At 37.1% G+C, this 14,696-nt stretch overlaps 1 long non-coding RNA gene across 7 annotated transcripts in view; it reads right to left on the reverse strand.

Annotated features, from left to right (window-relative positions):
• The window catches only part of LOC110386958, a 225,482-nt gene that overhangs the window by 94,162 nt on the left and 116,624 nt on the right, over window positions 1-14,696 (reverse strand). Inside the window, exon 11 of one of the 7 annotated variants that reach the window (XR_002432352.1) lies at window positions 124-2,844. The exons of 5 other annotated variants lie outside the window; for them this stretch is intronic. This is a non-coding gene — a long non-coding RNA (uncharacterized LOC110386958). Of the gene's footprint in view, window positions 1-123; window positions 2,845-6,531; window positions 9,791-14,696 lie in introns of those variants that run through there. One more of the 7 variants, XR_002432354.1, reaches the window with a different exon arrangement.

A 14,696-nucleotide genomic window follows, 5' to 3' on the forward strand; every position in this document is an offset into this window, starting at 1 on the left:
CTGTTCTTTGCTCTCAGGGCCATCTCCCTACCCTTTTCCCCTTTCCCCTTTTCCCGGGACGTGGGCCCGTGGGTCCCCCGTCCCCTTTGTCACAGAATCGGGCCTAACGCCCGTAAACCGTTGACAGGTAATGACTATTTTTGCTTTTCATAGTTTAAACCACTCTAAGACAGACTGACATTTCTTCATTAATCAAATGATGATGGATGGAAATCTACTGAATCATCATTATTTCAGCAAGAGCAAAGACATGTCCTAATGTACATGAAATTACTACAGTGGTCAGTGACTGATTTTAATGTCATTGCAGTCTTATAATTAACATACCAAATTAAGAACTAAGACATATCTTCAAGCTCTTAATTAACTCACTGACGGAAGCAGTAATGATTTGAGGCTGTATCTGTGCATTACTTTTGTATTATGTTTAATGGTGGGAATTCCATCTTTGTACCTACATCAGGCAACACACTTTATATTGAAAGCACTGCTTATGTATTTTTCTGTTTTCTTTTTTCTTTCACAACACATTCAGCTTCTTTGTGCAGCCTTGATGAATATCCATCTTTAGAGAAACAAGACTAGATAAAGGTACAGCTTATCCTAATGAGCAAACATATTTTAAAAGCCTACTCGATGAAAGATCAGATAGTTAAGATCTTGATCATATGTTGGGGCAGAGGTCTCCTTCTTTGTGCTCTTATGCAACCTCTATGACCTGTGCGCTTTCAGCACCATGCCATTACTTTCCTCCTGGATGAATAATATTTCAATAAAAAGAGGCAAGAACTCCCGCTCTCAAAATTTGCTGTACAGGAGATATGGATTTCATGAACCTCAGTTCAAATTAGATCTAAAATAATGACCTCTCAATTACGGTAGAAAAGCTCTAGTCACTAGAGTATTTTGCAAAATGTGGGACCTGCATTGCTATCTTCTTTCCTTTTTTAAAAATTGGTTCTGTTCCATCTGACACCATAGTGGATTGGAACCCAAATGAGTATATACTCCCAGTATTACTCTTTGTTCTTTATGTGACCTGAATTTGATGGACCAGATTGCTATCTGAAGGTCTTCAGAAATATAAACAGACAACTTAAGCATTTGCTTTGGGAAGATCCCACAGGAGAAGATGGCTAATAAATATACAGATACAACATTAATTTAGTGCCTCAGGCACTGCATCACAAACAGCTCCCCTTCGATGAAATCTCACAATACAGATGTAGAAAGGGAACATGCTGTTACCGAGCTAACTAGCTAGATGTTTTGCAAAGCTTTCTGTGTATGCAGAGATGGAGAGCAACCCAGCTAAAATTCAAACCTTTCTGCTCTTCTTTTTCCTGCCTATGAGCTTAACAAATAAAGAAAATCAAATGCTGCTGTATAAAATAGGTAGCTTATACTTGACAAATCCGTAGTAGGAAAATGAAAAGATAGAAGTGACATTCAATTCCACAAATGTAAACTAATGATAAAGTAAAGAACTCATTTACAGTGTTTGAAACAGGCTTATAAATGATGCTGAAAATGCAATGAAGCTCAAGTCTGGAGTTCAACTCATTGTACAGAATTATCTAGTGCTTCTGTGGCTCAGGAATCAGCTTCCAAATTAACCCTAGAAATGAGATTATACAAATACAAAGAAAGGACTTTCTTATTTGTTTTGAATGCTGAAAAATTTTTAATGATTAGTTAAAAAAAGGATAAGGTCAGCAACAGAAATACCACAGAGGTATGGTCAGGAGAGGAAGTGGAAGTAGATTGATGATGATGGAATCAAAGTAAATTATAATCTGAATACTAAAGACAAGAAGTGCTAATGATGAGAAGTGAAGGGTTAAGACAGCATAATAAAGGCCATCTGAAAGTCTGAGGTGGTCTCTGATAGCTTTTAACTTCAAAGACAACATCCAACAGAAAATACTCTTTATTCTACATATGTATCTGTGTAATCATGATGTATAATTGAACAAGTCTAAGTGCATCTGCTCCTCAAGCATGTATTATACAATAATAAAATCTTAGTAACAAGAGAAAGAATTTGTAGTTTAACAGCATCCAAATATTATGGTTAGCTAAGAAGGTCTATAGACACTATCAGGTCACGTTTTCTAAATAAACAAAAGAAATACATATGCAGGTTCCATAAGTATTGGTGAATAGTCATGTCAGCCTCCTTGAGTTTAAAGTTATAGTATTATTATTGGACTGTACAGAAGAGAAAGTGGACTTAATTTAGTAAAAAAATACTTAGCTAAAAAAATATCACTGCACCCATTTGCAGTATGTGAATTAGAATACAACAGACAAGAAGGAAAAAAATGATCACTTTCTTCCGTATTATTCAAGCCAAACACATTGATAAGCAAAATATATGCTTTTAGTAATATCTTTCTTATCTTCATTTAGTATATGCTAGCAACCTCAGTATTCACAATATTGTTTGCACTTTTTATCTCCACTACCCCAGTGTACAGACATTGATCTATAACCATTTTTCTCCAGAATAAAAAGACTGCAGTTTACTGTACATTTGCACTGTAAGTTTGTCCAGCTATCTTCCTTCTAGTCATAGTCTATAAAGAACTAGCACTTGACTAATGTGATGACTGTGGAGTGAACACAGTTCAAACCATGTTTGGTATATATGAAGAGTTAATTGGCAGAGAGGAGACATAAGGAGTTTGAATTTCCAAAGGAAATATTTTCAACATTATTGAGTTGTGGGATGATGGCCAGACATAAGAAAGTCCAGCAAGTGAGGTTTGCCAGGATGATTGCATCTATAGTGAGCAAAGCAGTTTGCTGGAGAACCTGGTGTTGTTTCCTGTTGAAGAGAACCTGTGAAGATAATGGTTAGTATTGCTGTCAGGAAAAGCTAGAGATAAGTTGTGTACACAAACAGAAGAGCCTTTGAGGTAGGACTGTCAAAGCAATAGGCTTCAAAGTAGTTATTAAGAGAATCAAAACAGGTAGGGAGGAGTATCCAGACAAGACAGTAAGGTGCCCAAGACAGGCTGCCCAGACAGGCTGTGGAGGTGTTCAAGACCAGGTTGGATGGAGTTCTGGACAACCTGGCCTAGTACCAGATTTGAAGGTTGGTGTCCCTGCCTGTGGCATTGTGGTTGGAACTTGTTGATCCTTGGGGTCCCTTCCAGCCCAAGCCACTCTATGATTCTATGAAGATATGAGGGATGCTCCAAAAGTAATGACTCCAATTTTATTATAAAAACAACCACAGAACCCAAACAACTACCAGTGTCAGTAAGATTTGCATCCAACATTTCAATAGTCAAAAAAAAAAAAAAAAAAAAGCTTCTAGTAGAAATGGTTGAAGATAGATCACAGGGTATTTCTTGAATGGAAGCCTCTCAATGTAAGTCTATGGATATTACATTAGAAAATACTTCCTAGGAGAAATTAACATATCTGTTATCATGTATTCAGACACCTATGATTGAAATTTTACAACCATACAGTTTATTCTGAGCTCAGTTAAAGTGTAGAAGACTTCATTTTTTGCAGTCGGGCAAATACGGACTCATCATTGTTCAGTACAAAACATTCACATCCAGTCTCCCAGACAGAACACTCTCCAGCAGCTCCCTCTGCTCAACACACGCACACACAGAAACCTCTCAAAACTGCATACTACTGCATATACCTGGAAGATTGTTTTATCTTCCGGTCCTCAGATTTGGCTGTTTCTCATCCCAGACTCTCTTCAGTAGAACTGTAGATCTCAGAGGAATATAAATGCAAAACTCTGGAATTTTACAAGTATTTCCAGGTCTATGTCTTCTGGGACACAAGAGACTGACTTGGGAGTTGAATTCTACGTTTTCAGTTAAATATGTAAGATTTCCTAAAATATTGTATTTCTTCATTTTGAAGCTTCTCAGTCACAGAACAGAGAATGTGGATACTTACATTTTCAATTTTTGATGGAAGATATGTGAACATTTTATTTCTCCCTGAACTTTGAACTAAAACATACATTAAGGAAATAAAAGATAACCCTAAGAAATCAATTTGCTACATTATTTTGAATTATGTATTATTTTATATCAATACATTTAAAATATGAAGGCTGCTCTGAAAGTAATGCCTCCTATTTTATTATGTTGGCCCATTATGTCAGAAGTGGATGTTGGTGGTATCGCAGTAGAAACTGAGCCTTCCTGACAATATTCCATTACATGTTGTTGCCATGCAACAGATGGCAGCAGACGGGCAGTCTGACAAAATGACATCTGACATGGAAGTGTGGATGAAGCAAAGATGTGTCACTGAATTCCTTTATGAGGGAAAAATTATACCCACTGACATTCATCAGTACTTGCTGAATGTTTATGGAGACCTAGCAGTGGATGTGAGCACAATGAGGTGATGAGTGGTGCATTTCAACAGTGGCAACAATAATGTGAAAGATGAGCCATGTTCTGGATAGCCATACACAGCTATCACACCACAACATGAAGAGCATCTCTATCAGCTCATTCATGCAAATCAGCGTATTATGACCAGGAAACTGTGTACAGAGCTGAATATCTGCTTCAATGCATTGGAAACGATGATGGCAATGTTGGAATATTGTGAAGTATGCTTCAGGTGGGTTCCATAAATGCTCGCATAGGAAGAGAGACAACACTATATACAAGTTTCTCAGGAGCTATTGAACCAATATGAGGCTGAGGGTGACAGTTTCCTGCATCTCATCATTACTAGTGACAAGATGTGTTGTCACCACTAAGAGGCAGAGTTAAAATGGCAGTTAAAATGGAGTGTCAATGTGTGAATTCTCTGTTGAATAAAAAGTTCAAGACAAAGCCCTCAGCAGGTAAGTGTTGTGCACTGTCTTTTGGGATAGGAAAGGGGTGATTCTTCTGAATTTCCTGGAACCCGGACAAACCATCAACTCTGATCACTATATTGCAATGCTGACTAAACTGAAGGCTCAAACTTCCAGAGTGTGAGAAAAGACATAGCCAAGGAAGAAGACAACCTTTCTCTTGCAAAATGATAAAGGCAAGTCCTATACCAGTTTGAGGACTGTGGAGAACATTGCTAATCTTGGATGGACTGTCCTACCACACCTACTGTGTAGTCTAGGTTTGGTGAGTTCTGACTTCCATTTGTTTGGGCTGATGAGAGGTGATCTGTGGAGGCAATGTTTTCCTACCAATGATGTATCATAGCAGCTGTGAAACAGTTGGTCATTTCCACTGGTGCAGATTTTTATGAGTACAGCATGCAAATGCTGTTTTATCACTGGTGAAAATACATGGAAAATGGTGGTGACTATGTTGAAAAATAGTGTTCTATAGCAGAGAATTTGCTCTATTAAACAGCATTATAGTGTTCTTTGTACCCGTTGTAGTTTCCATGGAAATAAATAGGAAGCATTACCTCCTGAGCGTCTGCCCAAGTTTCCTCCAAGAGCATCTCTCCGTGTTCCCCCAAGAGCCTTTCCGTCCCTTTGTCTCCTCAGAATCTCTCCTACATCTTTCCAAGTATCTTTTCCAACCTGTCTTCTCCCAAGAGTATCTCACCCATGTCTCTTGCCCCTAGCAGATGCTGCTCTTGTTTAAACATATGTGAGCTGGAGCCCCATGGGCTCCTCTGCCTGGCAATAAAGCTAACTTTCTCTTCACAGGTCACCCTGTGGAGGTGGAAACTGGTAGCACGGAAGAGGAAACTGGTGCAGAATGGCTGTCTGGAAGAATGATTCAAAGTGAAGCACCACTGTGGGCTCTGTGCAAGCATGATGCAGCAGGTAACCCCAGCACACAGGGCTAAATGAAGCTGCATTGGTCTTGTACTGGGTGGCAGGAGCATCTGTACAGTGCAGGAGGATTCTGTTATTGTCTGACATGCAGCGTATTCTGTTAGTCTGCTCTAACCAATGTATCTTTTGGAAGCGTGAACTCCTTATACTTCCTCTCTGCTGACTGACCATGTACACAAAACATGGTTTGAAATGCACTCACAGTGTAGAAATCATTAGTTCTGTGTATTACTAACACAGCTTAGTGTCTTTTCTGAAACAAATCCATATAATCAATTTAGTCTGTTTTCTGCATGTAATATCCATTAGCAGGCTGACAATATTTAAATGGAATTTGATTTCTGTTGTTATGATTATTATTTTTTTTTTAAAATAGATTTGTTTCCTGCATGGGTCTGCATCCAGTGTTTTAAATTCATTCCCTAGCATAGGTCAGATAAAATTGCTCATCATTGTTCATGTTTGGATGAGCGTGGAAGCAATTCTGTAAAATATCCCTCAGTGTGCCAATCAGTTTGTGAAAACACTTGTGACTGAAATTTGCTTGTGTGTGTGCTTCTGCCGGCTAAATTTGATTGCCTGAAGATATTCAAGTTAGTTAAGAGACACAAGCAGAGGTAAAGAAAAATCATCTACAAATGTGAATATTCATGCAATTTGAGTATTCTCCCCCCTGTAATTACAATTTCAAAAACAAATAAAAATAAAAATGTGTACCGCATTACCGCATTTAAAGAGGCTTTTTTTTTTTTTTAAGAGGATTGAAAACTGGGTAGGCATCATTTATTTTTCTATGTATATATATTCACCAGTCAGAACAGCTTTATCCAGCACAAGTCTGACTTTAGTGGGAGATGTTGGTTTTTCAGTAACTTCTTCAAATCAATTTACTTAATTAAATTCCTGACATAGGCTATTTGGGTAGGATTCAATCTGAGATTAAGACATCTACATTTAGGGGGTTGTTTCTACTGCCTAAACACAGATGTGTATGCAATTTCAAAGATCAGTCATATCCTGCCTAGCCTCTAACGGATACTTCAGAGGGGCATCAGTTTCCCCTAGGTTCTGTGTCATATCTGTCAGCCCTGTGCAGATGTCTTGAGCACTCCAGAGCTTCTGAAATTGAACTAGAAACCTGTGTTTAGGCAACTGAAGTGAGCCCTTATGGAAGAAAGATAGATTCCTCCAAATATTTTGAGTATCTCCCTAGATGAGACTGTTATCTAAATATAGGCAGCCAGTGCCACTTGAAACACTTTAGGACATTTGAAACATCTGCAAAAAGCTGTCAAAACTGACACAGAACCTTCAGAAAAGACTAAACGGGACACATCATAATGCAACTGAGCCCTGTTCTGTTAACTGTAATGAAATTTTAGAAGTCTACCACTCGTATAGAAACTTGTGAAGAAGCACTTAAATTTGGTTAATTGAAATACAGACTGAATCCTACCCCTTTTTCATTCCAATATTTGTATTAAACATCTCAAAGTCACAATTCTTCACTCTGTTCTGTAAATTATATTAATCATAGAATCATAGAATATCCAAGGTTGGAATGAACCCACAAGGATCATTGAGTCCAACTCCTGGCTCAACACAAGACCATCCAAAATTCAAGCTATATTTCTCAGAGAGTTGTCCAAATGTTTCTTGAACTCTGGCAGCTTGGGTCCTTACCACTGCCCTGGGGAGCCTGTTCCAGTGCCTGACCACGCTGTCAGAGAACAACCTGATGTCTACCCTGGATTTTGTTTACACCATCTCACATCCACAGAAAAGAAAAAGTACCCTAAAACATTATACATGTTCATGCTGAAACTAAACTTTATGTATGGAGTAAAGAGTTTATGCTTTTGTACAGCATACCAAGACATTAGTATTGAATCTATGTTCATGTTGAAATAATCTATTTGCATCATTCTACAATTTTTGGAAGCTGTATGTTTTGACCTCTTTTCCTGCATTACCTTGCCTTTAGCAGAAGTTACCTGGCAGACTACAAACACCTGTTCGGTGTTTGTACCTTTGCATCCATGGGGTCTATTCTAGCCCTGAGGTACCAAACAACACTGAAAGACAGCTAACACTTTTAGCTATTTTTAGTTTGCTGGAGGGGACACACAAGCTTTCTGCCAGAGGGATGGCTGTTTTTTTAACCGAAATATCCTATATCTGCATTTATATGAGAACAATTTAAAGAGCAGAAAAGAATTTAATTAAACTGCCATACAGCACAGGGCAGTGATGTACAATGTTGTTCTCAGACAAGGTTTGAGTTTCAGCTTGCTACTGAGCTTAACTTATTGAGCATACATGCATATATATTTGCTCACACCACAGTTCCTGTCTAGAATAAGCCAAATGATTTTCTAGGATGGCAGAACAAGGTAGGTATTTGCTCACATTTGCCTTCTCCAAGAAGTATGCGCACTTGTTAAAGTCTCTTGGCACTATTCGTTCCAGCCTTAATCTGAGCACAGGCATAGCAGAAGATAGCAAACTATGAAATCAGGAATGACAAAAGCGGTTCTAGGAACTGCAGCCAGAAAGAGATTAAATTAATGCTGTCTACATGTTCAAGAAGGAAGCCAACAGTCTTATTTCTGAGCAACAGCATCATATGCCTTTTCTTTCACAGTTCTGTTACATTAGTTGAATGTTTTTTATTTTTATTAACACAAGAATTTTGTACAAATCATTCCAGACATTGTCTCTGTGGCTGCAGTAGTTGGAAAGTTCCTTAGATTTATCATTTACAGTTGATACTCCAGTATGAACTCAAAGAAGGAAGGAGAGATAAGTTTGTAGACCTATATATCTTTGTCTAAAACTACTATGCTTTTTGATCAAAATCTCTAGTGCTGGATTTTCTAATTTTTTTGTGCAGAAGGATCATGAGATGCTCAAATGTGATTTCTGGGCAAGACACACTTCCAGAATTCATTGATAGCTTTGCAGCCCACTCCATTCCTTGTTAGGCTGTTCAGTGAGTAGGCAATGAAAAATCTCCTCTGCAGAGACAGATGGATTCCACCAGTAGCCTGGAAAATGTGTTCTCTTCCCTCTGGGACTTGCAGAAGATTAATGCCCTCCAAAGCTAGCCTAGCCTTAAATAACATTGAAAGAATAAGAAAAGTAAATTCCCTGGTCTGTTTCGCCCTAGCCCACAAAATTAAAACCCCTCAGAAGATAACTGTCTAAATGAATAAAATTTGAAATATTAATTTCATTGTCTGCTTATATATCCAGAAGGAGTATATGAAGAGCACATAGTCCCAATTTTTCAAAGGTATCTTGTCATCATGAAAATACTATGTTTTCAGAGGAAAGGGAAGAAGACTTAATTTTCTTTTTGTCCTCCTATGGATAAAAGATAAAAGTATCTTTAAAGTGGTGGAAATTTCCTTTTGGATCTGACCAATAATACATCTAGTCCAGTACTTTGCTTCAGTAGCAATGAGAAAGGCTATTTAAAGAGGATGTGTGAGCCTGCTCATTTTCTGCAGCCCATCTCCATTGTATCTCTCCTATATCTACCAGTATTTTATTAGAACTACCTTTATTGTCCGATTGCTCTAGGATTGTATTTTATGTTATATATTTTTTTTCATTAATGACATCTCTTTCTAGATTGTCTTTGAGAAAATCATGTGTCAAAAGCCTTGAGATGTTTCTCCTCGAGACACTTCCAAGGCACCTACACAAGCACTTTCAGAAATGCAGGCAGATCTAATGATTACTTTTATACTTTCCTATACTGGCAAGACCAGTTTCCTTTGCTATCCAGGCTGCCTTGACCTCTGGTGAAAATCTATGACAGGAGTCCAAATTGAGTGCGTGGGCTGGATGTGAAGGCCAATTCTTTGTCCAAGAGCTGTTAGATTGTAGTTATTTCTTCCTTTGACTTCTGTCAAGAATAAATTGTGTATCTTGCCTCCTGACTCATTGTCCTGAAGCAGGGGTTTCACTCTCATTTTTCTTCTTCTCCTGCTCCTGATAGATAAACAAAGAATCTATAACCCAAGATTAAAGACCAGATGCTATAACTGAAAAGAATGAAAGTTTCCTTCAGGTTCAACCAGAGGGGTAGGATATACAACTGTCTCACACAGTAGGTGAGCAAAAGCACCGAATAGTATGAATTCACAGGCTAAGTATGTTTTCTTGCCCCCTTCTCCTCCCAGATTCCCAGAAAATCCATGCCTGAACATAATTTTGCTTTGTCTCTGCCACTTTACAAAGTGAGGACATACAAAGAATACCTTATTTCCATTATTTGGCCTCTCTTCAGCCAAAGGGATGAGAAAAGAATTTCTTGGTTGCTTGAATGAAGTTAAAAAACATCAACTCAGCTTGCATCTACTCGTTGCATTCTAGCTCAATGAGCAAAGATTATTTTTTCTTTAACAACATACAGAATGCCTCACCAGTTAAAATTTTCCCAGCTGGCACATATCGTTTTGTAGCTGATGCCAGTGTACCTCAATTAGCAAAACAAGAACATCATCATCCTGCATGAAATGAAGTCAGCCCAGATAAAAACATTTTAAAACTTTTTAAAATACATGGCATAGAAACACTGAAAGACTCTCTGTTCTTACTAGTACACATCTAGCCATGCTGTGACATATATGTATGCATTCTGAAGGCACATGAAAAGGTGCTTTTTGAAAATGCAATGAGCATATAATGGAGGTGAACAGGATGAGTCAATAGATAGACAAAAAGTCTTAACGTATGATACTGAATAAAAAGCAACACACAGAGTGAAGAACTGTAAAGAAGAAATCCTGAAATAAGGTTGAGGATGTAGGCAGGATAAGGTGAGAAATAATTTAACTCAGCAAAGCAGGGAAGCACCAAAAAATGTGTGCATGGGTCATGGCATTGCCAAGCAATAAATGAGAAAAATAATCATTATGATTGTATATAAGTGAGGCAACATTGTGTATGTCAAGGGTAGAGAGAATGTAATTCATGCTGAAACAAGAGACAATCTAAATGAGTTTTAGATTTATTGAAAGTATGGGAAAGCCTTGCAAGTTTTGTACCTAGTCAGGATCTTAGCATTGAAATTAGAAGTGGCTAATCTGTCACTCCTTAGCATTTCAGTGAGACTGTCATGCCATAGGGGCTGCCTGGAGACCATACTAGAATATTTTGCTGTGCCTAAAGACAGCTAAATAATCAGAGTGCTCTCAGTGATGAAGGGTGTAGAAGTGTGACAAAGAATCAGGAGAAGACATCAAGAAAAGCAGCTATGGCAGCTCCTACCAAGTTTGCCAGATGATCACAGTATTTATGTTTTGAATTATAACCTGAAAAGCCTGACATTAGAGATTAGGCAAGGGTCTGCTCCTTGTATTCATTAATTCTCTGTATCTGAACATGACAGGTGCAAATCTGCGCAACAGACATATCTGTATTTTGCACATAGTTTTCCTTTTGAAAATATTGATTTAGGATCACATTATCTCAAAGCTGTTTTAAATCTATCACTTTATTATTTTATTTATAATACTTTTGGTCATCTTGATCTTAGCTATTGGTCATTACTCTAGTGAAATAAATTGCATAATCAACTGATGCACCAGGTACTATTTTTAGTGCTAAATACTAAATAAAGTGCATTTTGTTTCCAGTTTTTCATCTGAAATGAATCCAAAATTTTCCTAAATCCTGTTTTATGCATGCTGCTTGGTATTTTTCGGTGCCTTTCCGTGACATAGTTGATTCCTAATAAATAGCTGGTCTATTTGATTAGGTGTCCAGTAAAGTAGATATTTTCTTTCTCAGAATCTCTTTTGATTAGTACTTATCTGTCATAAGTTAGGTTTTAAATGACAACAGGACTGAATGCTAGTATAAGATAAATTTCTCACAACATTTGGTGTTCATTCCACATCAAGATATACTGCAATGTAAATTACACTTGTGTTGGTCTTTGTTTTGACTGACTTTTAATCTTATTGACATGTTTTCATTCTGGTATGAACATTTTATCAGCTCTTCCTGTGTTTACGTGTTTGTTTGTTCATTTTAATTGTGCAGAAAAGGTATATCTGAAATACTTGTCAACCCACTGACATAAACTTCTGTCTATAATCATCAAAAGATTTGTCATGGTTTTGGCTAAGATAGGGTTAATTTTCTTTGTAGTTGCTCATATGAAGGTGTATTTTTGATTTCCAATGAAAACTGTGGTGACAACACATCATTGTTTTTATTTGTTGCACAGTGCTTACGCATAATCATGAATTCTTCTGCTTCTCAGGCTGCCCTTCCAGCAAGGAGCAGGAGGTGTTCAAGAAGCTAAGAACTGGCATAGCCAGGATAGATGACTCAGACTGACCAAAAAGATATTCCTTTCCATACAGCATCATATTCAATAATACAAGCTGGGTAAAGAAGGAAGGAGTTTAGATATTTGGAGTGATGGCCTTTATCTTTCCAAGAAACCATTCCACATGATGAGCCATGCTGTCCTGGAATGGGCTGAGCATCTGCCTGCCAGTGGGAAGGAGTGAATGAATTCCTTGTTTGTCTTGCTAGCATGCACAGATCTTGCTTTACCCAATAAACTGTCTAAATCTCATCCCATGAGTTCTCACACTTTTACTTTGACCATCCCAGCTGGGGAGACTGAGAGAGTGGCTGTGTGCTTCTGGGCTGCCCACTGGGGTTAAACCATAACAAGGTTACATAAAATTCTTAAGATTTTGTGTATTTTCTGTTTATATACATCAGCATCCCAATTATTGCTGTGATTATTATTATTTTGTCTGAGAAAAAAAAGAAGGAAATATCTGGAGGCTGAAATCAAGACTCTCACTGATTCTCTGTAATGGAAATTGTTGACAACTTCTCCTCAGAAATGTGTATTGTTGTATGCAATATTCATAATATGGATAGATTCTTCATACAAGAATAATTTAATTGTCTGTTCTGCTCAACCATTGTTTAATGAATTCCTAACAATCTGAGAACAAGCTGTCAGAGGACCATTATTAAATTTCATATTTACTTTGCAGTTTTCTTCACCACTGCTTCATCTATTTAGGATTATGATGACATTAACTTTTGTTTCCCTTCACAAATAAAAGCTTTGAACATTTGTTATTGGCAAAATAGAAAGTTTAAACCTTCATTGCTGATACTGCTCATAAAAAAGTTAATTTACATTAAGATAGATTTTGACTTAGATCGATGACAGTCTGCCAGGAAAAAAAAAAAAATTATAGAAACCTAAGAGAAAAACATGCAATAAAGTAGTATAGCATAGACTAGGAAACTCAAAAGCCTTCAGCAGTTAATTTTATTATTTTCTTGTTCTTAAATTATGCGTTTATGTGTAAGGAAGGCAGGCATACAACCAAATGGAATATCGTTGGCTATAGTATTATTATATATAACTCCTGACTACCATCTTTTATTCATCTCTTCTATAAACTACGTTGACTTAATCTTTTTGATCTCTCTTTCAATAGAAGTTTGCTAAGCCTATAAGGATTCTCATTTCCTTTCTTTGGACTGTTTCTCTTCTGCTATATCTTTTCACATCAAAATGAACACTGTAGCAATGAATACTGAGTTTTTGAAATATGTGTCATCAGTATTGTTCTATTCTATATCTTACTCTTTAAACAATCATACGCCTTTGAGGTATCTCTTGTGGTTATAGAGAACTGAGTGGAGGTTTTTATTTAACTACTCCAATAACATTCAGGTCTATTCTATGCACGGCTGCAGTTAATTACAAATCCATCAATGTGTAGTAGTAGCTTACACTACTCATTTTAATGCACTATATCTTCTATTCATCTACACTAATCTTCACCAGCCATTGGGTTACATACTTGTTCATTTTTCTCAGAGTGTATTTATCCCTATATGAAGCTTTTTCTAGTAATGCCCATTATTAAAAAATCCAAACACCTCATAGACATTAATGACTTTTAAAGAAAAATTATTAACTCAATTTCAAGTTAAATGTCCTATTTGTTCAAAATTGCTCTTTTACTGATTCATTTTTTGAAATTATCTGTTGATACAAAAAAATATGAGCCTTCAGTGAGGGCTTGGTATTTCTGTTCCTGCTTTAGGTAGGCAAGTGTGGAAGTGAAGCGAAGTAAGAGCACTACTATGCTACTGGTCAATTGCAATTGATCATCTAAGTAGAGCATATAATGTTCTCAGAATAAGGAAAACAGTGAAATGAGGTGCAGATCCCTGGCTCAGTTTCCCCACAGTGTATTATATATTCCTCAAGCTCTTACTACAGGTATGGCCTGCAGTATACTCCAGTACACAGTACCTTTTCAGTGTTTACCATCATCAAGTAAAACTCTCAGCCATATCATTATTTGTATTTAATACATTTGGAAGATGACACAAAGCTGACAAGTCGGTCCCAGAAACAAGCAATGTATATCAGAAAATAAAGTTATTCTATCAAGTCTTAAATCAGCAGTTAAGATGGAGTTGTTAATTATTTTTCCCTACACCCCTAGGCATTCCAGATGATTTCCCCTGTCTGTTTACAATTTCCATATGGATTTCATAACTATAATTAGATGATGAAAGTATTTTAGTGTCTGAATTTTTCTGTGGTAAAGTCTTAGATTGTTAGTCATATCTTGAAGATGTTATGATAGTATTTTCTTCCACAGACAAGTAGATTTATTAAGACACGCGCTTACCTTTTCACTCATGAACTGCATGTTTTTCTATTCACTAATCCAGAGTTCCATCCTCTGCTTGGTTTTTCTTTTTTCCTTTTTCTTTTGGTGCATGTTTGTTGAAGTGCATAGACTTAAGGCTAATGATGCATTCTTTGCACTTTTGTTTTGGTTAAAATTAAGCCCAAATAGACTGTGACATGGATCAGTATAGCATATGG

Source organism: Numida meleagris, chromosome 1 (assembly GCF_002078875.1).
Source record: "Numida meleagris isolate 19003 breed g44 Domestic line chromosome 1, NumMel1.0, whole genome shotgun sequence".
Classification (NCBI taxonomy): domain Eukaryota; kingdom Metazoa; phylum Chordata; class Aves; order Galliformes; family Numididae; genus Numida; species Numida meleagris.